This window comes from Chroicocephalus ridibundus, chromosome 1 (genome assembly GCF_963924245.1).
Source record: "Chroicocephalus ridibundus chromosome 1, bChrRid1.1, whole genome shotgun sequence".
NCBI classification, from domain to species: Eukaryota; Metazoa; Chordata; class Aves; order Charadriiformes; family Laridae; genus Chroicocephalus; species Chroicocephalus ridibundus.
In genome coordinates this window covers 84,926,054-84,952,514 of record NC_086284.1, presented here as the reverse complement: position 1 = coordinate 84,952,514, position 26,461 = coordinate 84,926,054, and positions in this window count along the sequence as shown.

The window sequence follows — 26,461 nt, the reverse complement described above, 5'->3', positions numbered from 1 at the left end:
ATCCATGAAGAACCCCATATGTCTTCAGTCTGATTCATCTTTCATTTTAGATCAAGACAATTTAACCAGGTGAAAAAGTAACAAGAAGAAACCACTAATAGGACTAACTGCTATTCTTATCAGACTCTTTGCACAGTCCTATAATCTGCCATTGTAACTTTGCAAATCTCAATATTACAAGTCTTCAGCAGGTCTTCACAGGCAGCAATAATTTTCATTATGTTTAAGAATTTTATACCATCATCAGATTTTGTCACCTGTTCATTCATGCTGGTTTCCTGATCATTTATAAAAATGTTGCGTGGCACAGATCAGAGTGGGACCTCATGTTCAACCTTAGTTTCTGCTCTGAAAGCTATCCATTTATTTTTGTCAATTTTTGGTGTTTAAGCAGTTATTAATTCATGAGAGCACCTTCCTTTTTCATTCTCCGATTGTTTCATTTCTTTAAGAGCATCTGCTGACAGACCTTGTCAAAGCTTTTTTAAAATTCATGTACACTAGATAAACCAGAGCCTCTTTTCTGTTGCACCTCTTGAGCCTTTCAAAACTAAAGATTTTGTAAGGTATTACTTTCTTCTACAAAATTCTAATATACTCATCATCATTATATTAATATTTATTTGTGTGTCCATTCATTTTTATTCTTTGCTACTATTTTTACCAATCTGACAGATACCTTCCTTTCTAATGTGTAGTTCTCTAGAGCATCCTTAGACTTATTTTAAACAAATTAGTACCATTTTTGTCCCTTCATATTTGTCTGGTACTGTCCTTCAGTAATCCTTCCATGCTTACGCCAGTTATCAGCCCCATGGAGTCTCTGGCAGGCTTCCTACTTCCGATGTGTTTTTTAAAGTCTTCTTTTTATGGCTAGTTTAAATGCTTTTAGCAATTTTCTCATAAAAATCTTTTTTGGCTTGCCTTGCTATGAATTAACTTTTAACTTCCCTGAGTTTATGTCTATTTCTACTTTCCTCATTTGAGCAGACTTTTAAAGATGTCTTCTTACTTTCAAGATCCTCCTTTTGCTTCTTTTAGCACGGCCTTTTTTCTTTTAGAAGATCCTCTTCAAGTCCTTTCTGATTTATGATACACTTTTCTGAACCTAAAACATTGATTTGTGATGCACATTAACTCTGATACAAAAAATTAGCCTGAGCCTTCAGTCTCCATGCTGTCTGCAATATTTTTATGCTTTTAGCCTCTTTTTAGTTAATCATCTGCTCACTTTTGGGTAGCTTTACTATCATGCCAATTTGTGGGTTTTTTTCACTTACCAGGATATTGAATCTAACTACACTGTTACAGGTGGCTGATAATTATGTCTTAAACCAGTCCCTGTACATCGTCCAAGATGAAATCAGGAGCTGCTTTTCTACAGGCAGGACAATGTGCTCTAAGGAGTATATCTGATGGTGTTTGCATACTTAACTTCCAAAGACCAGTTCCATCTAGATGACCCTGTGGCAGGTAGCATTCCATGGTCACTGTCTCTCCGCAGTCACTGGCACCACTGGTTACATGGGCTGTCATTCACATGGCTGTCATGTTCTGCTCTGACCATTTTGGTGTGGAATTTCCACCCACGGGAATCCCGTCGTACAACTTGTTACATCATCTCATTTCATTTACATTGTCTGATACTTTCAGGCTTACAGTCCAAGTATGTCACCTCAAAAAAATGCCATGTTTAGACTCCAAAAATTGGTCTCTGTATTTCAAAAGTGTCAAAATACCTCACAGACGTGCATGGGAGCTGCTGATCATGATAATGAAAACAAATCCTTCAGGCGCTTAACTATGGACTTTAAGCATTCATGTTTGGAAGAACAGAGAAAATCAAACAAAAAAAGAACAGAGATCTGTGCACATTGTTTTGCAGAGAATATCACTCTTTAAGCTAAGCTGTAAACTTGGCACACCATGGACAATAAGGAGATGGGCTTTATAAAACATATGACTGAAAACTATCTATCTCCCACACATCTGGGTCATAAGACTTTGTGAAGCCTTGCTGAGTTTCTAGCTTTAAAAACAGTTGTGCAGCATTGCCTTCCCAAAAACAGGTTTGCTCATCTAGAAGTGATAAGATTAGTAGGTACTCAATAAATACATAGCATTTAAATATTTCTATAAAGGAAAAGGTTCAATTTTTTTTCACCTTGAAAACACATGCAGAGTTATAGCTATTGTTTACGTTTTATTATACATTTCTATAACATATATTGTTTACAACAGTACTTGTTCATATAAAACTGGACTTTGTTAGCACAATCATAACAGTGTAAGACAATTACAAAAAAGAAGACAAAATTTTAATGACAATTTAGCAGTAGCACAACATGCAATGAGTGCTTGTAGGTAAAGATTGAGTCTATGAGCTCCGGGAAAGTGTGATGATAAGACTGATCAACATATTTTTCCAATAACTAATCAAAACAGATACTCCTTTCTGTGGCTGCCATAAATCAGCCATAATTATTTTGGCCTCGACTTTTTTTGTTGCTATTGTATGAATTCCTTATACCATACCATTGTGTTGCCTGACAAATACTTAGTGTGGGAATTCCATCTTGCTGTGATTTTTGTCTTTGCTTTTGTCTTTGCTTATTTGTTCTCACACACTGAGTGGAAGAATGCAGACTCACAGGAACTAATGAGGTAATTTGTAAACCTGTCAGCAAAAGGCATCAGAATTAATCTAGTGGTGGTCTGGTAAAAGGGGAGATGAGGATTACAGGGGCCTCATTTCACTATTGCAGCAAAATTCGTATTTCTACATCAAGCCAGGATTTTACTTGCGTAGGTAAATCTCAGAGCTTGATGTTCCTGCTCTGCAGGAATACATGACTGCCAGCCAACAGGCATCCACAGGAGGCCTGAAGTAACACCTGAATTCCCTTTTCCCCTAAATCCCACATGAAGCTTCTACATTTGTGCTGCATATTTCCGTTTTTGTGCTTCCTTGCCAGTAGCGCTATACAGGGTATAAACTCTGCAACAGATGTGATATTCTATCTCCAGCAGTCCTATTCTTTTCATGAATGTCTGCTTGGGGCCCCCCTGAATGAGACTTCTCAAGGATGAAATTGTGCCAAAACCCATAAGGGCTGTTTATTGCCGTATTATTTTTACTCTATATGATTCTTAGCAACAATACATGCTTTTGAGAATGTATTAAGTGACAAAGCAGGACTTTATTCCTAATGTTTTGTGTATTTTATTTTCTTAAGAGGAACCAAGGAGAGCAGTCCATCATGTAACTTCGTGCTTGTTAGTTTCATTCTGCAGGGAAGTGAGAGGGATCTTCTACATCTGTTGTTGTCCTTTGTTTTTCATGGGGGAGCAAGAAGCCTTGCTGGCTTTATTGTTGCTCTATTTTTCCTACTCACAGAGTCAGGAGAGACATCTGGGAAGAAGACTATGAAAATGTATGGAAGCAGAAAGGCTATGAAAGGCAAGGGAGGTTGTTTTATAATAACCCATGAGAACAGTTTCCCAATGGGAAAACAATCTTTGGAGGAGAAACTACTGTGTGAAACTTAAATGACAGGATGCTTGGATAATCCTTGTCTTACTTGCATTATGAGTTTCCAGGTAATTCATGATCTATTATGAATACCACCAATTTGTTTCATTATTCGATTGCTTGGCATACTTTATCAGTATCTGGTTACACGGTTCCACGCTGTTGCTGATCCCCGCTGGCTATCTGATGATTCATCAATGCCATGCTGAGCAAAGGGCCACTGGGATACAAATAAGTTTTTGCCTTGCAGTGACCAGCCAGAAGTGAGTTCTGTTTGACTTTTGCTTGACACGGATGCTCACATCCTTTGTGTCTCATGGTACTTCTCCTAAGACAAACTCACCAGCAACAGATAAGACTTCAGGAATTCTTACAGGTTTGAATGACACACATACTGTATACTTGAGTTGACTGATTTATTGACAGGTCTCAGAAGAATGTTTAAACCCCTTATGCCATGCCATATTCTCATTTTCTCAGTTCCTTGAACACTGCCATAATAATAAGGATGAAAATAATAATTAATCATTATCATTTAATCAGGATCTTCACATTTGGTTTATACTTTAGAGAGGAGAGAGCTGAAAAGTTGATCTCTTGCCCTGTAAATAATAAGTACATGCATTATGACCGAGGCAATGAGTTTGTCAAGGATAAATCTTGTCAAGCAAATCAAATGTGCTATCACAGGAAAAAGTTTTGTGGGGTAAAAAAAGGAAGAAGTGGTTATCATATAAATTAACTTCAGTAAGCTTTTAAGGGCAGAATTCAGAGGAAAGCAGCAAAAGCTTTCAAAAGTCTAGAAAACATAACCTTCAAGGAACTTAGGTATCTTGGCACTAGAAAGAGAATGTTGAACAAGGTATATGAGAAAAATATAAGCGTATTTGAAAAGCTGGTACAAAGAAGAAGGAAATAAACTCCTTCCCAAATACATAGTCAGTAAGACAAGACACAACTTAAACTGATGCATAGAAGAGTCTGGGCAGACATGAGGAAAAATGAGAAAGGCAAAGTTAATTAAACACTGAGGTGTACTATTGGATGGATAAGTGATATCTCCATCATCGGACAGTTTCAGGCTAGACAAACAGTGGTCAAGAGTGATACAACTTGATCCTGCCTTTCAGGTGGCTGACAGAGTAGATGATATCTTAAGGCATCTCCTGACTTTTCGGTCATATAATATATATCTTTGTCTTCAGGTACTGAAAACAGCTGAACTCTTTTTAGTAGAATTCTATTTTCTTAAATAGTTCTGAGCTGATGAAAAACATCTTAAGATATCTTTCCTCCCAGATAAGTTATTTAATTAATGCTGCATTCTTGCATATTGTTATTTTGCTTTTGTTTAACTATCTCATTGTTTTTCAAGGGTCAGGTTGCTTTTAAGTAAGGGCTCATTTTCCAGTCATTAGTAAAGCTTTTAGAAAATATTTTGTATAAAATCCTGACAGTAAAACTAGCAGCTTCATGTAGGAATTACAGGAACTTGGCTGGAGTTTTTGTATTTGTAATTTCACTTATAAGAAAGCTTCAGAGACCTTAGGAGTTCTATTTTTCACCCTGAAGAAGTCATGCAAGGGCATTAGGAATAAAAGTTACCACCACAGCATTCTGTTAATTAGCTGCCACCTTGTTTTAAAGACAAGGTGTAGTTCAGATACTTTACCTATCCTTTTCATTATCTCTCTCCTGAGCTTGTAAAGCAACAGGATAATGATTTCATTTGTACGGTGTTGATAACTGTCCAGCAGGAGCAAGTCTGAGACTATCAATTAATTTCCTGAAAGCCATCGATTACTTAATTGTAATGACTGGGATTCAGATGACTCAGATACAATACTCATATTGTGCTGTGCAGTCTGGAGTCTTTAGTAGGCAAAGCCTTAGGAAAAAAAATTATCAAAAACACTACCTATGTAAAGCATTATTTATAAACCTATCTAGAAAGAGGTAACAATATGGAATACTACAGTAAAAATCTGTTTATCTTTGTAACAAAAGACAACAATAGTCACATTAAAACCTTATAAAAGAAAAAAACCCCAAACATTGCATTAGACCTGATGTAGTCACATGAGGAATCCCATTTTAATATATGAGAATACTTACCTGAGTAAAACCCCTTATATCATCCTTAAAATAGTAGTATTTTGGGGAGTATTTACTCAGGGCTCTCTAACCCATCATATTTTAAGTTGTCTCATCTGCTCATTCAGCTCCATCACTATTAGCATCAGTAGGAACATCAGTTGATGTGCTGCAATATCACTTGTCCACATTTTTTATGTTCTCCTATGGCAAGCAGAGGAGCTGCTGAGCTGAGGTGGTCCCATGGTGGATGTCCAGAGCCACCAGGAAAGGTCCCATGGGGTGCAGTCATTACTACCTTCCTGCCAGCATCTTGGGGATTGCCTCTGATATCCTCGTGTATATCAGGGTGTTCTCAGACTTGGGTTTGGGAAAGAGTTACCCCAGCATCTACACATAGAGGTTGCTCAAGATACTTGCCTCTGATTTGGGTGTGAAAAATCCCCAAGGAACTTGTGTCTCTGCCCTTGAGAGCTTCTGCCAGTACTTGGGAACTGTCTTTCTGTCTGCACCACACTCAGATAACCTCTGGCAGGATGTGCAGGCTTGGGCCCTTTCTCTAGCACAAGCGTAGAGACCTCATCTGATGTCCTCATTCTGCCAGTGTGGATTTTTTGCCTTTGCGTACCCTGCTTGGCACCATTTTCCCACCTGCTCAAGGCCTCCTTTGTGGGGAAAGGTGTGAAAATGGGGCAGGATGACCTTCCTTCTCACAGTAGCTTCAATGTTTGCATGCTTTGGGCTTTTGCTGCCTGATTGTCTGAGACTGACATTAAGGGATATAAGTGACCGCTAAGTAATGCAGCCTGACAGCAACATATTTACAGAAAGAATGAATAACCTATAGGGTGAAATTTTGGGGATGGGTAAATGTATCTCTCCTTTCTTATAGTTCTGTACACTTTATTTTCTCAGCACTATGTTTTTCCATCTGTCTTTTTTCTGCTGGCTGCTATCACAAGTATTGCTGTGCCCATTCTGTGTACCTGTCAGTATTTTCTCTTTCTGCCCATTCTCATTGCACCTTCATAAAAACACCTGCTCCATCTTAAAGATGTGTAATGCTAAGGTTCCTCTCATAGACACTGAAATTATTTCTGCCCTTTCTCATCCTCTCTCCCCTGCATGATGCTGCTAAATTCTCCCCCCATGACCAATTGACTGTATGAAAGGATTGTCTTTGATCTTTAAGCATTGAGTAGATATGTGTAATATAAATTGCAGAGACATGTAAATGAGTGTCCAAATACAATTATGAGGAACCAAAACAGTAAGTAGAATCTTCACTTTTTTATACAAGAAGATCACATCAGATTATTGGAAGCAAAAAAATAGCTGAAGAAACATTCCCCAGAGCTTTCGCCATCATAAGGTCAGTGAAAGTCAGCAAAGATCTGCAATCCAGAGGAGAAATCTCTGGGGAAGAGTGAGTAAATCCACTTGTGGTGAGAAAAGTCATTGTCTTTCCCTGAGCAAGGAGACCCAGGAAGTATTCTGCATCTGAGAACAGCTGTGGGGTGAGACCACACTGACACTGGGGGATCCTTGCAACATGCAGTTGCAACACTGATGGAGTCATCCAACTCGTTGCAACATGCAGTTGTCCCAGCTCCAGTCCTACACAATAGAGAAGCCATAAGGGCGAAAAGCATTATAAAGACAAACAACATGCTAATGGAGGGTAAACATGTTCAAAGGAGACATAGCACAGGAGAAATAATATACTGAAATCTTCTCCACTGTTAACCTGTAGATGATCCTTTCAGTGCCAGTCTACATACCCTAGATTAGACTAGGGTACTTCTCTCTCACTTTTCACCCTCTTGTCAATCATCAAAGCAAACATCCAAGCTTCTCCTCCCTTTGCAGTATATTTTATGACAGAGATTTGAGCCATGGAGTGGCTGTAGAGCAATCACTACCATAGTAGGGGAAGCTCCTTTCAGAGAAAACAAGATGGTCAGATTCTCCAAAGGCCAGCCATCATTATCTACAGCCCCATCACTCTTTGCCCACAGCATTGCATACCCAAGGTGGCTATTAGCAGGTGGCAAATATTCCCCAGTTTTTGCTCCCTGAAGACTGAGGGTCAATATGATCCCCACTCAGCAGGCAGGTGGCATTTCTGAGTCCCTCTCACTGCTCATACAGAGACACCATGGAGCAGAGAGAGTGGCACAAAGAAAAAATTGCTGCCAGCATCCACTGCAAAGTCCGCTATTCACTTGTTTAGGGCTCGCAAACTGTTTGCAGTTATGTAGGGCACCACATCCACTCTTGGTAGGCAAACTACTCAACTCCCTTTCACCTTTTCCCAGTGCTATCTCTTTTAGTACTCTTGCCCCACGTTTTTCTCTGTTGAGGACTCTTGCCCCACCTGCCTTGGTGGAGAGTGGAGAAAAAGGTGATGAACAGAGCTCATTTTGGTAGAGATTTATGATCCTTCCTCTCATTTCTGCCATTACTCTGTGTGGGTAAAATCAATGATACTTTCTCAGTTGGCAGAAGCATCTCACACGTGATATACGGAAATTATTGGCTCAGCATATGTGATCTGAACTCTAACAACTTCATTTCTTTCCCCGTGCTTCTCTGCATCCCAGCTAACTTTTCCTTAACTGGTTGACATTGTTCAGTTGCACTCAGAGCAATTGTTCTCAGTCTGTATTTACCTTTGAAGGTCAACACTAACTATTCCACCACCCATCTTCCATTTCAGATCTGCTAGGGCCTTGTATACCTTCTCTAGATTTTTTCCAGTCAGTCAAGAAAAAGGTATCACTTCACCCTACAAATCTTGCAATGGGGGTATTCTGTTATTCATACAAAGAAAATGGTCTTTCCAATCTACTGGGTAAAATTTATTTTCCATCTTCACACCTGACAATTATACCTGTGTTAAAAAAAAAAAAAAGTAAATATAAAATTAGCTAGGATTCAATAGCATTAGGTCAGCTATAAATACATGGGAAACATACAGTTAACATCCATAACATAACAGCATTGTAGTGACAGAGATTTCCAATTTTAGGGAAGTTATGACAAAGCTATATTTCAGTACAACCAAAACAGTATTACAGACTTGAGGGAAATGTATGGTGGAACAGAGGTCCTCCTCGGTGCGCTTAGTGCCTTGTTTACACTTTTTTTTAGGTGGAGTATCCCAGGGAATGATACTAGGGCCAATATTGTCTAATATCTTCATTAATGACCTGGATATTTGGACAGAGTGCACCCTCAGCAATTTGGTAGATGATACAAAACTGAGACAAGTCTTTAATGTAGCAGTTGGGTGTGCTGCCGCTCAAAGAGACCTGCACAGGCTGGAGAACTGGACTCAGAGGAATGTCATGAAACTCAACATGGGGAAATGCAAAATCCTCAATCTGGTGAGGGATAATCCCAGACATCAGTACAGGCTGGGGACGACAGGCTAGGACACAGCACTGTAGAGAAGGACCTGGAGGTCCTGGGGAACAACAGGCTGACCATGGTCCAGAAATGTGCCTTCACAGCAAAGGAGGTCAATAGCCTCCTGGGCTGCGTTAGGCAGAGCATAGTCAGCAGGTCAAGGGAGGGGATCCTTCCTCTCTGCTCAGCACTGGTGAGACACATCTGGAGTACTGGGTCCAGCTCTGGGCTCCCCAATACAAGACATGGAGCTACTGGAATGTGTCCAGCAAAGGCCCATGAAAATGATGAAGGAACTGGGGTATCTAACATGTGAAAAGAGGCTAAGAGAGCTGGGACTGCTCAGCCTGGAGAATAGAAGTTCTAGCGGGATCTTATCAGTGTGTATAAATACCTGGTAGGACAGAAAGAAGAGGGAGCCAGATTTGGAGTGGTGCCCAGTGATGGGACAAGAGGTGATGGGCACAAGCTGAACACACATGAAATTGCATCTGAACACAAGAAAACACTTTTTTACTGTGATGGTGGCCAAACACTGGAATAGGTTTCCCAGAGGTGATGAGGTCTCCATCTTTGGAGATATTCAAAACCTGACTGGATGCAGTCCTGAGCAATTTGCTGTAGCTGACCCTGCTTGAGCAAAGAGTTGGACAAGACAATCTCCAGAAGTGCCCTTCCATACTCAAAGATTCTGTGATTCTATGATTTTTTCATCTGAAAATGTCTGAAATTCCTCGTTTTGGTACCTTGCCAAGAAAAAATAATGAATGTTCCCACATTGCATCATTACTAATTACAGAATTTCTCCACTTAATAGGATATAAGGATCTAACACGAGAGAGCTTTACTTTTCAAGGCTGCCATCTTGTAAGCAATTAAGTATCTTTGTTTTGTATGAAAGGCTACATTCAATCAATCTGGAGTTTAGTTTAAAAAGTTTACTCCATACTTTATAACTGAATCACTACATTAGTGATTCCAGCTTCAATCTAAAGGTAATACTACTTTTCTTGAGTGCCATAAGACCTGGCTTTGGGAGTTCACAAACCACATTTACACACTAACTGAAATTACAGGAGTCAAAAATTACTTGGTAATTTGTTCACTTGCATGACACTCACAGATCAAACCCTCCAAGTGAACAAAAGGATATGGTCCACCCCCTCCAGTTGCTGGCTGCTGCATCCCACCATCAGACAGCACGTCAGAAAGTCCATACAATGCTCAGAAGAGGGATGCGGTGAAGCTAGGTTCCCATGATGGGGTATTCTGCATGGTTCTTACTGAACTGTCTAGTTTTAACTTCTTAATCTATTAACTCCAGTCTTTGGACACCTCATGCTCCCAGTAACAGCCCTGCAGTAGGACCATATGTTTCTACTATTCCTTATCCTCCATTCTCCTTCACCCTCTGTCTGCAGTCACTTTAGGCTCTGCTGGTGGCAGTAGGTCCTACCTGTTGTTGAGACTCCTCATGTTCTTCCTTCACTACCATGACATTGATACTTGAAGCTTGCATGATGCTTAACAGAAAGGGGAAGGTGAGGGGAGGTAATGGTTACTCTGAAGAATTCAAGTACAGAAATGTTCTGCAGAAAATGAGGTCATTTCTGTTTTACCCTGGGTAAATGTACAAACATAAACAAATATAGAAGAAGGTGTGTGCACTCTACCTAACATATGCTAAGTGTAAGTAGTGGATGTGATTTTTAACTATTTCACATTTTTATCTAGGTTTAATGACTTCCAGATTAATTAGGTGTGGGATCTGAACCCATTGTTGCTATCAGCATGTGAAGAAAAACACAAAGCACTCTGATGTGAAATAATTTTAAAACTGTCTACCAGAGTGTAAAGGAAATGAGAAAAACGTCAAGACGACTCAACTTTGAAAAACATTTTTGTAATACCATAACAAGTAAGATGCAGGTGAAACTGTTTGCTATTAAGGATTATGCAAAATAATCTCATTTGAGTTACCTACACTAATTTCATGTTGTTTGTTCAAACTTGGCCTACAGTGCTGGTCTACAGCCATTCACAAAGTCTGCTGAAATCTTTAGGGACATATTCATGCTAAGAGATTTCAAGGTACTTCTCATCCAGAAAGTCTAATAGGACAAAATACTGTGCATCTTATCTCCACCTTTAATCCCTTACTCTGATTCCCTGGAACAAAAGCAAAGTGCGGAGGGTGGAAGGGGGCAGCAGGGCACCCTGGCATCTGACAGCATGGATGGATGTCTGAAGTACTGTGGTTGTGCTAGACACTCACATAGGCACTTGCACTCTGGACGTAATCTGTGAATCTTTCCTTGACTTCAGTGACTTGAATTTGGATAGGGCACTCACTCTTTTAACTACTGTTACACTTAAAAACACTTCAGATAATTCCAGTTAGTACAGCTGGGGACAAAGGTTTAGTTTGGCTTGAATTCATGGAAGACAGGATTTGTTTCTAAGTCCTTCTTAGCAAGACATAGTCACTACAACACCAGCTCTGATCCAAGTTATCAAATGAAAAATCAGTGATCTATACTTGCTGCCATTTCTCCAGCCTGAAAAGTTCACTGTGACAGAACGGCCGGCTAAGATTGCAGATGAGCCTTTAAGAAATTAGTTTAGGAATTACTGTGATATGAGCAAGTTATAAAGCAGCCGGAGGCACTAACATTTGGATTCAAAATGCGTGAAACCACTACTTTCTCTGTTGAAGTGAAGAATAATCACTTGCTATACCAACCTACTCACTTTTCATCTGTCTCTCACTTTCACCACAGAGCTCACAGAAAAGTCATTAGAGATTGGCAGATCTCTCCGTCCCTATGGCCTTCTCCATGAAATCAAGTACTTAACTGCCCTCCTCTACATTAAGATATATTGGGGCAGAGAGGAAAATGTTTGCATACCTTTTTTTAATAGAACTTTAAAAACATGGGTTTTAATTCACCTTTATGATTTGACAACTTTTAGCATAGACATCATTAATAACTCCTTCACTCAATTTTCCTAAATATACCCACTGTCACAACTAGTCCTTTATTGCTACCCTTTTTTTGAAACCCAGGTTTAAATTAAATGGCTGCAAATTCATGTGTTTAAAGCTGAATAAAATGCAGAGAGAAAAATTCTGAATTTGCTGTTGAGTCACATGAGATGGAGCCTGCTGCCTGGGCGGTAGAAATGCACGGCACTCTGGGTTATAAGCAAGCCTCTCTGTGAGGTAGATATTGACAGAAGGACTATACCTCTCAGACAAAGCTATTACATCGAATCCCAATATCTTCATTTTTCAAGGTAAGGAAGATTAAGAACTGACATTTCAAGACCAAGTCAGAGAATCTACTGATTAAACACTAATCCAAACTGTCCCTTCTCTGCTATCACCAAGGAGGTGAAAGAGCTATATTAAAAGAAGAGTATAATTCAGTTGATTGATTTGCTGAGTCCTTGCATATTTCTCAAGGTTATGACATTACAGTTTGCTGTGAAACATGGAAGTCTAGTCTTGGTTTGTTCCAACGTGGAAAAAAAATACTAGATACACAATTCTACTGATAGATGGTTAGCTTTGTATGTGTAGAACACTGCCATTTTCACAAATTTTCGTCCTCAAATATATAACCCATTCACAGATTTGTTCAAGGAAACCTTGAAAATAGATTTTTAACCACTGTTAGGTAGATCAAACTAGTAATATTAATATTTCTTTTCTTAGAGGTAGGATGCAGCCCTCCTCTGACATAAGAGTACGTTCTGGTAGATGAATTGGTGCACCTAGTTGATTCACCTGTAGTACAGCTCTGTAATTATTATGGTCAGCCTTCTAGTAACATTAGCCTAGGGATTAATTGTGCAAGTAGTAACATTTGGAAAACTGGATGCTAAACGACTCTTTGGCTTCACATTGACAATACATAAAGTTTAGAAGTTTCTCAGCTGTTTTCCATTAATTTGAAGACAAATGTATGTGTCTTCAGTGGAGAGCTGTCCCCTGCACAGCATTTTAGTAAAACCCTAAGCCAGAATCTTACACTATTTGGGGACTTAGAATAGACTAATTACTATAAAACTAAGCAGATGTGAGAAAAATGCCAGCTCAAGTTATTAGAAACAGTCCTTTGCAGAAAATCCTGCCAAGTGTAATTGCCTCATAGAAAACTCTTTCATGCAATTTCATTCAACTCATTGCACGAAAGAAGAAAAGATACTCTTTTCTGATCCTAGCTAAAACCGCAAGCCATGGCAACATCGAGATGTTTGAAATATGAACCCTGAAGACAGTGGTCATGATTTCTTATTCTCATTGGAGCTCTACTGATGGAGCAATTGCCCAGAGCTTAGGGACTTGGTTGAGCTTCCTCCTTAACCTTAGAGCATTTACAACCAAATCACTGTCTATCACTATCTTTCTGTTGAGTATGCTGAGCCTGGGGCTTTGAGAATGGCAGGAAAGGGATGTAAAAGTACATACACACACCCCACTCGCCATCTCTTGTTTTGTTTTTTTTTTTACTTTACATGAACAAATCAGGAATTTGCCAGTGCAGAGAGTGAGAAAATGTACATGTGCACATAGTAACACACACCGCTTTTTGGAATGCATTGGTTGTGTGCCTGTGTATTTGGTTTTACTGTAAACAATTAATGAATAAATTGCCGAAAGAATTTTCAGACTAAGAATTGGAGCCACATTTATATCTCTTCCAGGCAAAGTCCCTGATCAAAAGGCTTCACAGCTTTGCTTCTGTTGACATTTTCTCACTGGTGAGCATGAAGCGACGCCATGCTGAGCTGCTCATCAGCAGGATCTGCCTGGGGTAGTGAAGCAGTGAGGTGGCCCTTTCTCAATTCTTTGGCTATTTGGGGCTGAATTTTATTTCCCCTCTCCAAAGACTTAAGACAACATTGAGCCCAGTGTTCCTGTATACCAGAGAAGTGCTCCAATCACCTTATCCATCAGCTTTGCCTTAAAAGTGCGTATAAGTATGCTGCAATGTATCAAAGACGTATGTACGGGGCTGCTGGGCATGATGGAAGGACCCCCACACTCATTCGAACCAGCAGCAGGAGGCAAGGAGAGATAACCTAGGCCACGTCAACTGGCATCAGGTCCCTTTGTGTGAAGAAGTGAGTCAAGTCCCTTGCTCCAACGTGGACACTTAGAGATATCTAAATTCCGGAAATTAATTAAATGTTTGGAAATGGAATCTCACCATTCCTGTGAAATGTTGTAGTCTTCAATATATTCTCTACGGAGAAGGAAAGAAGGTACACTGCAACCAATTCTATCCACATTAGATCTTGCTACTTCTTGCAAAACGTGATGAAGATTATACCTGTAAGTGTCAAGTCCCTGAGGGGGAAATAGCTCTGTTTGTTCTTTAAGCTGTTCCTGCCTTGCCCTCTCATTCCCACCTGAGCACCACTGCTTGATGCAATTTATACAAGCCCCACTAAGGATTGCACTGACATAACTGGGGGAGTTGCAAACTGCTGCAGAAATCAGAAATTGGAAAGATCACCTCTTAAACAGGTTTTACTAAAGACTGTATTTTAATGCAGACCTCTGCCCTGAGAGTTCAGGTTTTGTACTGAAACCACACATGCCCCGGTGGCATGTGTGTTCCCTTGAACTCTTCCCAGATCGCAGCTGATCTGGGAAGAAGAGTGACACCTGATGACTCTGCTTCTACCCCAGTGTGGGTTTTTACCCATGAGGTCTCCCATTTGAGCAGTAACCAAATGCAGTCTTTGCTTTAGTTGTATGATACTATGAGATCAGTGTCTGAGGCAGCGTGTCTGACAGGGAATCTCTGGCTCGAGGTAAAAGGCTAGATGCGATGTGGACTTTTTTATTCTTCACATCTGCCACTTTTATCTCAATCTGTGAGTGATTCTCTTGTTTTCTCCAACTGCAGAATTCAAGATTTCTGCTTTTGCCTTGCAACACATTCCACTGGAGCCACAGATAAGGTGCAAGATAGGCATGCTGATCATCATCTGTTCCCCCAGGCAACAGAGGAGCACAGCAGCCACAGAAAATATAACATTTTTTAGCTTTCTTAAATTTCAAAAAAATCGGAACAACTTTTCTTATCAATGAAGTGCTTTTTGAAAGGGCAGTCTGTTTATTAAGAGAACAAAGCCATACCCCTGTGTTATCCAGTGCAGGAGATGAACCAAAGATATATACATATCCTGCAATTCACAGTCAGCTGTTGGTTCATACTATATAAAGGGCTTTTTAGATTGTTTCCTTAAAGAGCCTTCCAGCATGAAGCAAGGCAAAGATAAGAGATACATAAAATGAATACATAATATGCACTTCAGTAAAAAAAAAAAAAAAAAACAAACAAAAAAACCAGACATATACTCTGCCTGCAAAGAGCATCTCTGAAATAATTGTTTGTTTAGGGATCAGCTAATGCCACTTTGCGATAGCTATAGTATTCCTGGATGGTGATTAAAAAGAGCTGGAATTTATAACTATGATAAATCTTTAATATTTAGAGGTTAGCAGACAGTATACGAAAGAACTTTAGAAACAGGAAGACTCGTTTTTGTCTCCTTCAGACTGTTAACTTTGTCAGCTGCTCACCTAACTATATAGGTGGTCTTAAAGTCAATTACTGTAGTTTCATTCAGGTCATGGATATGAGCGAGTATATGGAGAATATTCAGATCTGCAATGGTGTCTGGTTTGTGTCACTTTCATTGGCCACAGAGAAATCAAGAAGGGCCATGGCTGAACAGTATCTTTAGAGGTGGTAGCATTCGCCAGGTGAGCACTAACAGGAACCAATTCTGCCTTCTCCCTTTCCCTACAAGTAAAGCTTCTTAATCCATTTGTTTGATTAAACAGAAGGGGAATGCAAGCTCATCAAATATACCTGTAATGTATGAGGGTGCAGCTCTCCTGACTTCTGAGAAATTGCGTCTCTTTCCACTAAAGGTGGATTTGGCATGCAGGTTTGCCCAGAGTACATTTTCCTTCATAATTTTATTCCATTTAATCAGAGCTGTAGGTTGAGTGGTACAGCAGAAACACCAAACAATTCTCAGAGGTGTAGAGAACAAGTTAGCAAGTGTGCCAAAGCTGTTCTTTTTTCTCTTATCCCCCAAATCCTGCAGTTGCCATCCACCCTCCCAGACTGAGCGTGCAGTGACCATGGCTACAAACAGCTCAAACAGATTATAAAGATAGGTCAGAAAGGACATCTGAACATTAAGACTGATCATGACATCTCTGGCAGTACTGCCTGAGTTTGTAGCTTTCAACTCCTTTCTCTGGTAAATGTCTACGAAGAACGAGCCCCCCACACCCAGGAGTTACTTTTGCTGCAGTAGGAATTGCCCACTTTGGATGGCCATGGGGTTTTTTTTCTAAAACACTTATAATGTTCCCTCCTCCAACAAAACGGCATCCTTCAACCCAGCAATAATCTGTATTCTTTTATTTATTTTTTTGAAAGTTGCATTTTTCATGGAATGAGGAAAGGACAAGTGAATAAATAGGACATACTGCGGATTTTCTGCTGAGCCATGCCTGCAACGTGCTCTGTGGGATCCTGTTACTCTAGGCAGCCACTCAGGATTAAAGAGTTGCAGCGTGTCACCTTTAATTGCTATATCATAAATAGTTTTTAAAGCATTGACCATTAAGGGATTTAAATCTCTCTAACGCTCCTGGATGGCAATCTCTCAAGGTTCATACTGAGGCCAGGCCCTTATAATAAATAGAATGTGGGCAAAAAGGCAATAATGTAAATTAATGACATGTATTGTATAAAAGGTTTGAAACAGGTGAAATAAGATCTCTGTGCATTTTGAGTTTCCAAATAAGCCACAGCAGTAAGTGGGAGGAAGGAAAATTTCTATTCCTTCACCATGCTGAAGTAAAGCCTCCCAGGAAAAGTTTTTATATAATTCAGTACAGGTAGGTCCAGATGTGTGAAATCAAACCTACACGAGGAAGGACCCAATCCAGCAATCAGATTTGCATAGACTGAGGTAAAGCAATATGAAAACCGTGGTATTGCTGTACCCAATAGAAAGTTACTCCTGAGGATATGAGGGTGTTATCAGCAGAGGAATAGGCAATGTTTTAAAGACACTCAGTTACACAATACAACGTGAGCTAGCTGGGGAAATGTGCTAGATGTCTTTTCCCAGATATTCTTAATAATCATAATTTCCAGAAGTCTGTGGGTATCTAAGAAATGTACATGGAGATAAGTATGTTATTGGAGAAAACGGTCATTTTAGCTAACTCCAGCATTTTCCTACCGAATTCTTGGTAAGGTAAAAAGAAGACCCAAGATGTTTATGTGATTGAGTTTGCTCAATATACACGTATTTGAAAGCAATAAAAAGCTGTTATGTAGGCACAGTGCGTCATTAATGAACAGTTTCAAATGTCAAAAATAATCATCCACAAACTTAGCAACACATACACATCTGAAAAGAGGTGCAACTTGGACGTGAGTGCACCAGGTCTGGCAGCAGGAAATGCCTTTTAATAGCACATTTTTACTGCTGTCACAGAATCAGTCAAATAGTCTCCTGTCCAAATGGTTTTTTTCAGTATCCAAGAAAAAGACCTATTATACAAATCTATGTTTCTTTTATTAAATCCTACTCCAGGTGATAATGGTGTTGTTTATTTTTATTCAGGTTTACTTCAACAGGTTTTTACTATGTTTTGGTGTCTGATCTAAGTTGATCTTCATAAGTTTGCAACTATTATTTTTATGCCTTGTACCTGAGTGCATGCATTTGTAAGTACCCTTGTGAAGTTGCATGGTACATAAGCACCAAGAATTTTCCTTAATAAATGCTAGTGTTTGGAGTAGCAGATTCATTCTTGGTTATATAAAGCATTTTTCCTCATTCCATTTGAATTATTCCAAGGACCTAACAGCCTTTTTCTGCTTATGTTATAAGGCTAAACAAGTGTGTCACTTGTAATGACTATAATTTTCCTGTCCAAAATCTCAGTCACAGCTGATGACCTTTTTGAAGTTTTGGAAACTTCAAATTAAAAAAAGAAAATTCATACGATTTCACATTGCTTACACACAAACTATAATTGGTAAGTTGCTCTCAGTATCCTTTAGGCAAAGAAACCCCCAATGTTTCCTTTTCACAGACCTTTCCTCAGTTGTAAAATGCATTGTCCATAGAATAACAATGACTTCTGTATTTAAGGAAGTCCAGCTGTTAGGTATTAAATGATTTAACTGGCCCCTTTTCTCAGACTAAGTTTGTATTTAGCAGTTTTCCAGGGGCAGCACCTAGTGTTCATCTAGACCAAGTCTATAGCTGTGGTGTGGTAAAGTCAAGGTCTCTGTCTAATGCTCTATCATGACGAGATCAAAACTGAATCAGTACTTTGTACTTTGAATCAATATTTTAAAGTTAGACTCAAACTACAGCAAACCCAAACTGTGGACTTCTACCCTGCTCTTCACAACATCTGAATGAGTAATAGCATAAATGGGTTAGATACACGTTCTAAGCAGAAAAAAAAAAAAAAAAAAAAAAAGGAAATCACAGCAAATTGGGATGATTTAAAGGCTTTGTCTTCTGGCTATGTGTTGTAATATGTTTACTTCAGCAATCTGAGCATGTACTCAATTTAAAGCTGAAAATTAGTATTTCTGAATCAAAATGAATAGAAAAAAAAGAAGACCTTTGAAGGCAACTTGTATGGAAAGCAGCCAGATACAAAATTACAGGACCTTGTTCTTGTAAAAGAAAGCTTGGAAGACTGGAAACACTTGAAAAGCAGCCTTGGGAAGGTTTTGAAACTTCCATAAACAAAAAATTCTTGACTGCTGGATCAGATAGAATCAGTGTAGCAAGAAAGTTCATAAACCAGTATGAAGAGGAGGTTGCATTGTCTGGACAATAAGGCTAGCAAAAAGGAGGACCACATTAAAAAAAATGTAATTTAATAAATGCATAGAGAAAAGCAGGAGGAAATGACCAAGTGCAGGGTTAAAGCATAGAGAAGCGAATATATCTGAGATTCTGCCAAGCAATAAAATTAGAAATTAATGCATGACGTTAGGCAGATGAAATTTTTTAGCACCAGACATCAAGATAGGGATGGCTGAAAGTAAACAGAAAAAAATAATCTTAACCAAAACAAAAACTTAAGAGTTAATGTTTCTTAACTTAATGTTTCCTAACTTAATGTTTTCTAACTTAATGCTTCCCTGCATAACCATTGACAAACTGTCTTTGAGCAACCCTAAAATCATGCTTGCTTTCTGGTTAGCCTTATAAGAGACTGAAGTACACATGCTCCAGCATAATGTTTCAAGACAAAACCAACTACCAGGGTACAATCAAGGATCTGAAGCCAAGGACAGGAAAAAAATATCTACCAGACGAGAAGGCATAAACAAGTTATAAGGGCAGATGATGCCCAGGGCTTTGAGACAAAGGCCATAGTCCTCAGCTACAGACCTGCTAAATAGTAATTACACATGCTATTGCCTTGCATGGACTACTGTGCTCCAGCAACTCAGGAGCATGGGCAGGTTATACCTGTGTTCACCTCAGCCCTCTACTAATAAGCCTTGGCAGGGGAGATCCTAAGAGAAGAGAAAATAGCCTTAAGCCAATAACAAATTAAAAACCTTTTGTGCAAATGCATTTTCCATGCTGGGTGCACCAAGATTCTCTTTCAAGTAAATAAACGGTACCATTTCAACCATAGTCTTCTTTTTCCATTAAAACTGTCTAATAGGAGAAGGGAAAGCCTGATTTTTCTACGTCCCACAAATTGACTTGCAAGACCCATAATATGACTTAATTGCACATAAGGGCATGGGTTCCCATGGAGACTCCCTTTTTACAAGAAGTCACGTGGAAAAGATGAAGGTTAATGGGTACATGTTACTCCTGGGGATATCGCAATTGGACACAAGAGGAAAATTTTTCACAATGAGAACAATCAGCCACTGGAATAATGTTGCCAGGGAAGTGGTGGATTCAGTTGGACACTTTTAAGATTCAGCTGGACAGGGTGCTGGGCCATCTTATCTAGACAGTACTTTTGCCAAGAAAGGTTGGACCAGATGATCCTTGAGGTCTCTTCCAATCTGGTATTCTATGGATTCTGTGGTCCTATGACTCTAGCCCTGAAACTTCAGCTTGAATAGGGTGTTACAGGCAGGCCATTTGAGATCAAAAGGCAAGTGCCTTTACCATACAGACCACATTGTGAGTGGTTAACAATCCTCCATGCAAGCGTGCATGGCTGTACTGTACCTTGGACTTTCTAATTTCATAACACGACACTATCCAGGCCTCTACCAATGCTGCTGGGACCTTTCAGCTCCAATTCAATCTATTTTGATCCATGCTGAATCTTCTTTCTAAGTTTAGTGACTCCTTAAGCCACCAACAAAAAGCTGTGTGGTGTCCTCTCAAGGCTGCTCCTACTGCAAACAAATGCAATAATGGGACCCCAGGTTCTGAAGGCGATACTTACGTACAGGTAATTTTTTTTTCAGTTTTACTTAGGACCAGCTTGACACTCTTGCTGGCATGCCAGACATCACACTTTTCTATGGGATGCCACATCTTCTGGAAAACATAGGTACAGCACTGTCTTCTCCTTGACAGGACTCTAGGTAACAAATAAAGGCCTCCAGCTGCAGCATTTCCTGGCCTTGCCCCATCATCCGTCTCACAAGAGCCCTCCAGAGGCATTGATGTGGCCTTGTTTGCTCCATGGTGAGGAGAAACAGCTCCGACTACAATTAGAAATATCCTGAGGCCCTCAGGTTGTTTTTCTTCAAGTCACTCTTCCAAAAAGCAGATCTTCAAACAATAAGACTCTGTAAGGAAAAGGAAAGAGGCTTGTCCTTTCAGAAGAATTTCTGTCTCCTTACTAAATACCATAGCAGTAGTCTTTGAAGCAGGGAATATCTGTGTGTTTGTTCAGCATCTGCCATATTGTCTCCAAGGTACAAATACTATCACATACAATAATACCACCTGATCTTTCCCTGGGAGCAAAGCTATTTGCTCATTGAAGTACTTAGGTGGGAAAGTAGCATTTCAAAAGTCGCCGAACCACTCATTCACAACCTTTAAGGGTGCACGTCTGTAATTTGGAGTGTGTGAGACACAAAAGCATCTTAAACAGAACCTGCCTTCCAGGAAGAGATGTCAGTTTGACTTAAAAAGTCACACTGAGACTGTCATAAAAACAGGTGTACATAGCTCAGTCCAGAACTCATTTCCTGACAGTAAGTCTGACATAAAGGTTAGTTAGAGAATACCTTTCTTACGCCGGGCTAAAACAACCAGCCTGGACCTCTGCTGTATGCATCAATCCCGGCTGTCAATTCGATATTGCAATGTTTTAAGCTTCCTTCACAAAGGCACCACGTGTGGGGCTTTGCTAATGCCTCAGAACTTCAGTGTGTGCCAGGTTGTTGCAGAAGGGCAGCTGTTCAGCAAAGAGCCCAAGACATACGTTAGAGAAAAAAGGAATTTTAGCAGAAATGCCCTGAAATAACATACGTGCACAGTTAACAAACTTTACAAAGCTTCTGCAAAAAGCAGATACAGACACTGAAGAAGATGCTCAGAAGATATTCTAGTGGGCCTGACTAGAAGACCATTGTACATCAAGGAGTTAGTAACCCACATAACAGGCTGAGCAGGTCCAGGCCCGTGCTGTGCTGTGCTGTTCTGCAAGTCCAGCCTGGCCTTCAGGCAGTGTAGTGCTGCACAAATCTCGGGGCTGCAGGATAAACTCAGCCAGCTTGCTCTAACAAAGGAGCCTGCAGGCAGCTTCCTCTTGGTACCAGGGATTATGCCACCAGCCTGCCCTTGTCTTTATGTAAAAGTACAGCAAGAAGTTCCCAAGTTTGACAATAGAAATGGTGAATAGAGGTTTTTTTCTTGTAAGAGAATTCTGTAATAGCTCAAATGATCAAAATGGAACAATCTCTTCCATGGACAAGGTCTGCACTGCAATGCTGTATGTGGATCAGAGGCCACTTCAGTGCTGCACAGACCGGGATTCCCAGCATTTAAAGGTATGTAAGATTGTCTGTATTATTGTCTCCATACGGTGTCAGCATTAATAAATAACATTTTAAATGATACCTCATGGAGTCTGAGTGTTTTTCTTACCAGGATAATAATGGACCAGCACCTCCCGGTGCAAAACAGATGTACACCTAGGAGATGTACAGATACACCTAATAGGATAGGGCTGTTAAAAAGTTATGTTCCCCAAAATAAATAAGATACCTACATCTTTTTTAAAAGACCCAACAGAGTTAAGCTCTGCCTTTGATAACTGCAAGCCATATGTGGGAACAGTAATGCATGGGAGGCTTCACACGGGTCTTTAAGACAGGATTCCACTTCTCTATAATCAGCCATCTAAAGATTAGTCATATCACCTTAAGCCAATGTTTAGATTCCCTATATATTCAGCAAAGAGAAAGAGGTGATTCAGTATAGCAATCCATCCCTTTTTAAGACAGTTCTCTGGAAAAGGCAAAATTAAGCTTCCTCTGCAGATGCACTTAGAGTGCCCATAGCAGCCAAGCCTGATCTTCAGCCAGCTTAAACTTCATACCTACTGTTATGGGTTTAAAGTCAGTTGAGGTGATTTCTGCTGCCAGTTGGTACTGACAGGGAAGCTCAGAACAGGTTGGAAGGAAACTGTTTGTAATGTACTAAAGACAAGATAAGTATAGCCATCTGTTTTGTTATATTTTTTTAAAAAAGGGAGTTCTGAGTAATACGTATGTCCATCTGGTACTGCTGCATACATTCGCTTTGCTATACCCTCAGTTTGCTCCACACAATTTCGCAGGAGTTTCTTCAGATCGTAATGAATGATGCATCTGCTGACACCAGACCAGAGAGATGTATTGCTCTGCCGGCGACTGTTACAACCCACCTCTTGTTTATGCCTGCTAGTGCTCTCTGTATGCTTGCAGGTGGTTGTTGTGACCTCAAGCGCTAATTATGAATAGGTGACAGGCAATTGATCTATCTTCTGAGAACAGCCTTAACTGCATCGGTACAATCAAGACACCAGGGTATTCTGTAAGGAGCAAGCTGCATGGGAAAAGGCTGATATAAAGCAATTGCAGACAGAGTTGATGCTAAAAGAGCAGGCAAATACAGAAGAATTGTGGTGCTGTGAAAGCAACAGGAACGTATTCACATAGATCGCGTTTGCTACTATGTCATGTTGTTAGCGTGGGTCTCAAGTTTATGCTCCAGCTCACGTATTTTTCAGCTGAGCACCAAGTCTACGAGTACACTCATGTCCAGAGTCTGGAGTGGAGATGCACCCCTGGGGCAGCACAGGCAGTGGGCTGCAGGGAAGGAAGTAACACTCCTAGAACAGACCTTTGGAGGCTTTGTGGATGCAGAGTCACTTGGCTTGGGGAACTTGACCCTGAACGCAAACAAAACTGTCTGCAGCTATATGACTGGACAAGAAAAAAAGCCATTTTTTGCTATTTCTGTAATATTATAGGTATGCTTTAAATGCTTTCGTGCAATAGTTTACCTACCCACAGTTTTCTACTATTTGGCCAACTCCAAAAACAGAGCTATGCACACACAAGCACACAGATTATTTTGATTTCCTATTTAAATAAACTGTTGAACCTAAGAACTCAAGGGGAAATAGTTGAATTCAGACCCTAATTTCAAGTACTTATAGATGCCTTCTCTAACATATCTTCTTAGATCAGAATTTCTTAGTAACATTTGAATGACATTCATCCTTGCTTTTTGTTTTCTCCGGTTCCTCTTTCTTGCTTTCAAGAAAATGAATGATAGAAAAATGGTATTAAGTGGTCAATTTTTTGCCTAGATACCTCTGTTTCAGTTGTTTTACAGTAGGGCTTACTTACCTGTATTCCAAAATGCTAGAATTCACTAGGTTTTTGCTTCTTGCCCCAGATATTTCCCACATATAGGCAACAGCTATTGGAAAATCCTAGCTCTATCTGCCATGAAATACAAACAACAGCTTCAGGAATATATATAAGCATGCCTGTTGCATGGCCTGGGCACTTTCTAGCCAGGCTGTTGGGTATTCTCCAGCTTGAACTTGGGCCTACTGCATCCCCAAAAGGCTGAAGGAGGGCTGAACTCAGAACACCTGCTGGGAACCTAGGCTGTCAAGTGCTCAACCAGATGAGGTCTTTTCTACTCAACACGCGTGAACAAGAATCTGATGGGACACTCGGTTTCTTACCATCAAGAACGTTTCAGAGATCAGTCTAAACCTGTCTCCATGGACGCTTCCAGGTAAAAATGTGTACAAGGGAAGAGTGGACTTAAGAAAAGCCCAAGAGGATTAATTGATGATATAGGTATAATACTAATTTCCTTGCACCTCCACCTCCTTTTTGGTTTCTGCAGGCTAGACGTGGATCTGACCCTTAGCCTGAGATATAAAATAAAAGAAAGAGTGAGTTTCCCTGTGGGGATGAAAGCAATGGACCCAGTAGATTTTTATTAAAAGTCTTCTACAATTACCACAAGCTATTTTTCTGGAAACTAAGTAGGCTCAGCAGCATAACACATAAACCCTCTTCTCTGCTACCAAGACAGCTTTCATTGGTGAACCAGGATCAGAAAGGAGGAGTTAATCCTACGGAAAGGAAAAGAGAAATATGGTGAAAATACTGGATTTTAGTAAGGAGATTAGGGGGAAAAAAAAAAAAAAAGAATATTAGCCTGGACAAAGAATTAGGAAAAAAGTATAGCTAGACTTAGGACCTTCTCTGAAACACTGACAATCAAGTAAAAAAAGCAATCACAGAGATTTGCAGACCAGAAAATCCCAGGATCATGCTCACTCAAGGAGGCAGGTTTTTAATTGATCACCTACATTCATAACACAGTTGAATGTATTGTAGGAGAAAAAAAATAGAAAGATTGCACCCAGCTCTTCCAGTAACAGACAACCAAAGAGTACAAGGCGTGTTGGTTGTCCCTAACTGAAACTTTCAGAAGTGTCAGCAGCACCGTTCTGGGTCCCTAGTCCCCCACCCCAGCCACTGAGGACATCAAGGCTGCCATACTGCCCGCTGTCCTGGCTCTATAATGGCACCCAGGCTGCCTTGCCCCTCGCTTAAGGTGCTGAGCATGTACTGAGCCCACCTGCACAACCCAGGGACAGCCCCCAGGGCACCCTGCTTGCAGCGTTTCTGCCAGGTGGGACAGATTCCTGTCCTTGTGGTGGCCCCCTAGCACCCCCCGGCACCCAGTTTGGACATATTCTCCCTGGCAGCTCAAACACATCCATGTCAGAGATTGCAGCAATACTAAACCAGGACTCACAATACTCTCTACAAAGCCATTTGCAGCAGCAGCATTTATTTTAGTATTTAGAGACACTTCATTTTATACCCAAATCAGGGGAAAAAAAAAAATTTCCATCTTCAAGGTCAAAAGTGTCTCAAGCAAAATGAGCCTACCCCTTCATGTAGCAGTCCCAAAAGGTATACAATTCATTTTGCCGTTTTTTCTGCAGCATGCCATTTTGTCAGTTCAACAGACTGTTGAACTGTTTGCAGCCTTTAAAACCTATTTGGTTGCTATGGTTACCAGCCCTTCAAAATATCACTACCAGATCAAAAAAAACTCCTATGTGAAATCTGATGATTCTGCCATGATTTTGCCTGATTCTACAAGAAAATTGTTCTACAGTTAGGACTTTGAGAGGTAAAGGGTAGTATAAGTCAAAAGCAAAATGCTGAAAGGATGTTTTCTCTTGGCCTTGCAGATTTAAACTGTTAATCACTCTAAGAAACTGACAGGAACACAAAACCACTGATAATCATAGCAACTTCAGAACAGCTGATACTCAAAATTTATGTTTCTAGCAGATTTATTTTTAATTTCTACATAAATGTAATATTTGCATTCAGAACTTCAGATGGTCTACAACTGGTTACATTAGTGGAGACAGTGAACTACATCAGCTAAAGATCTTGCCACGAATATGTACAATTTTACAAGTTTTGCCTACCTTTTTATCAATATGTATTAATTGAATCATTTAACATTATTAGACTAAAGATGATATTCACTACAGACATCTGAGTGCTTTCATTCCTCACCAGCTCTTGATTAACGTGAATGCCAGGAAGCCCACAAAAAACAATGGCTCTATAAAATGGAAGCCAAAAGCTAGACCCTCAAATGGTAAGTATCTGCATAATTCCTTCAAACCACATAATTTACTCTAGCTAAAGTTTTGGCCCTGAGAGCATTGCCCCAGCAATCTTAATACAAAGAACTGAGTTTTTTCCTGAATACAGAAGTGAATTATGACATCAAGTTAATCAAAGGTGGTAGAATATTTTAAAACCTCTGGACGTTTGCAGATGATACCAAATTGGATGGAGT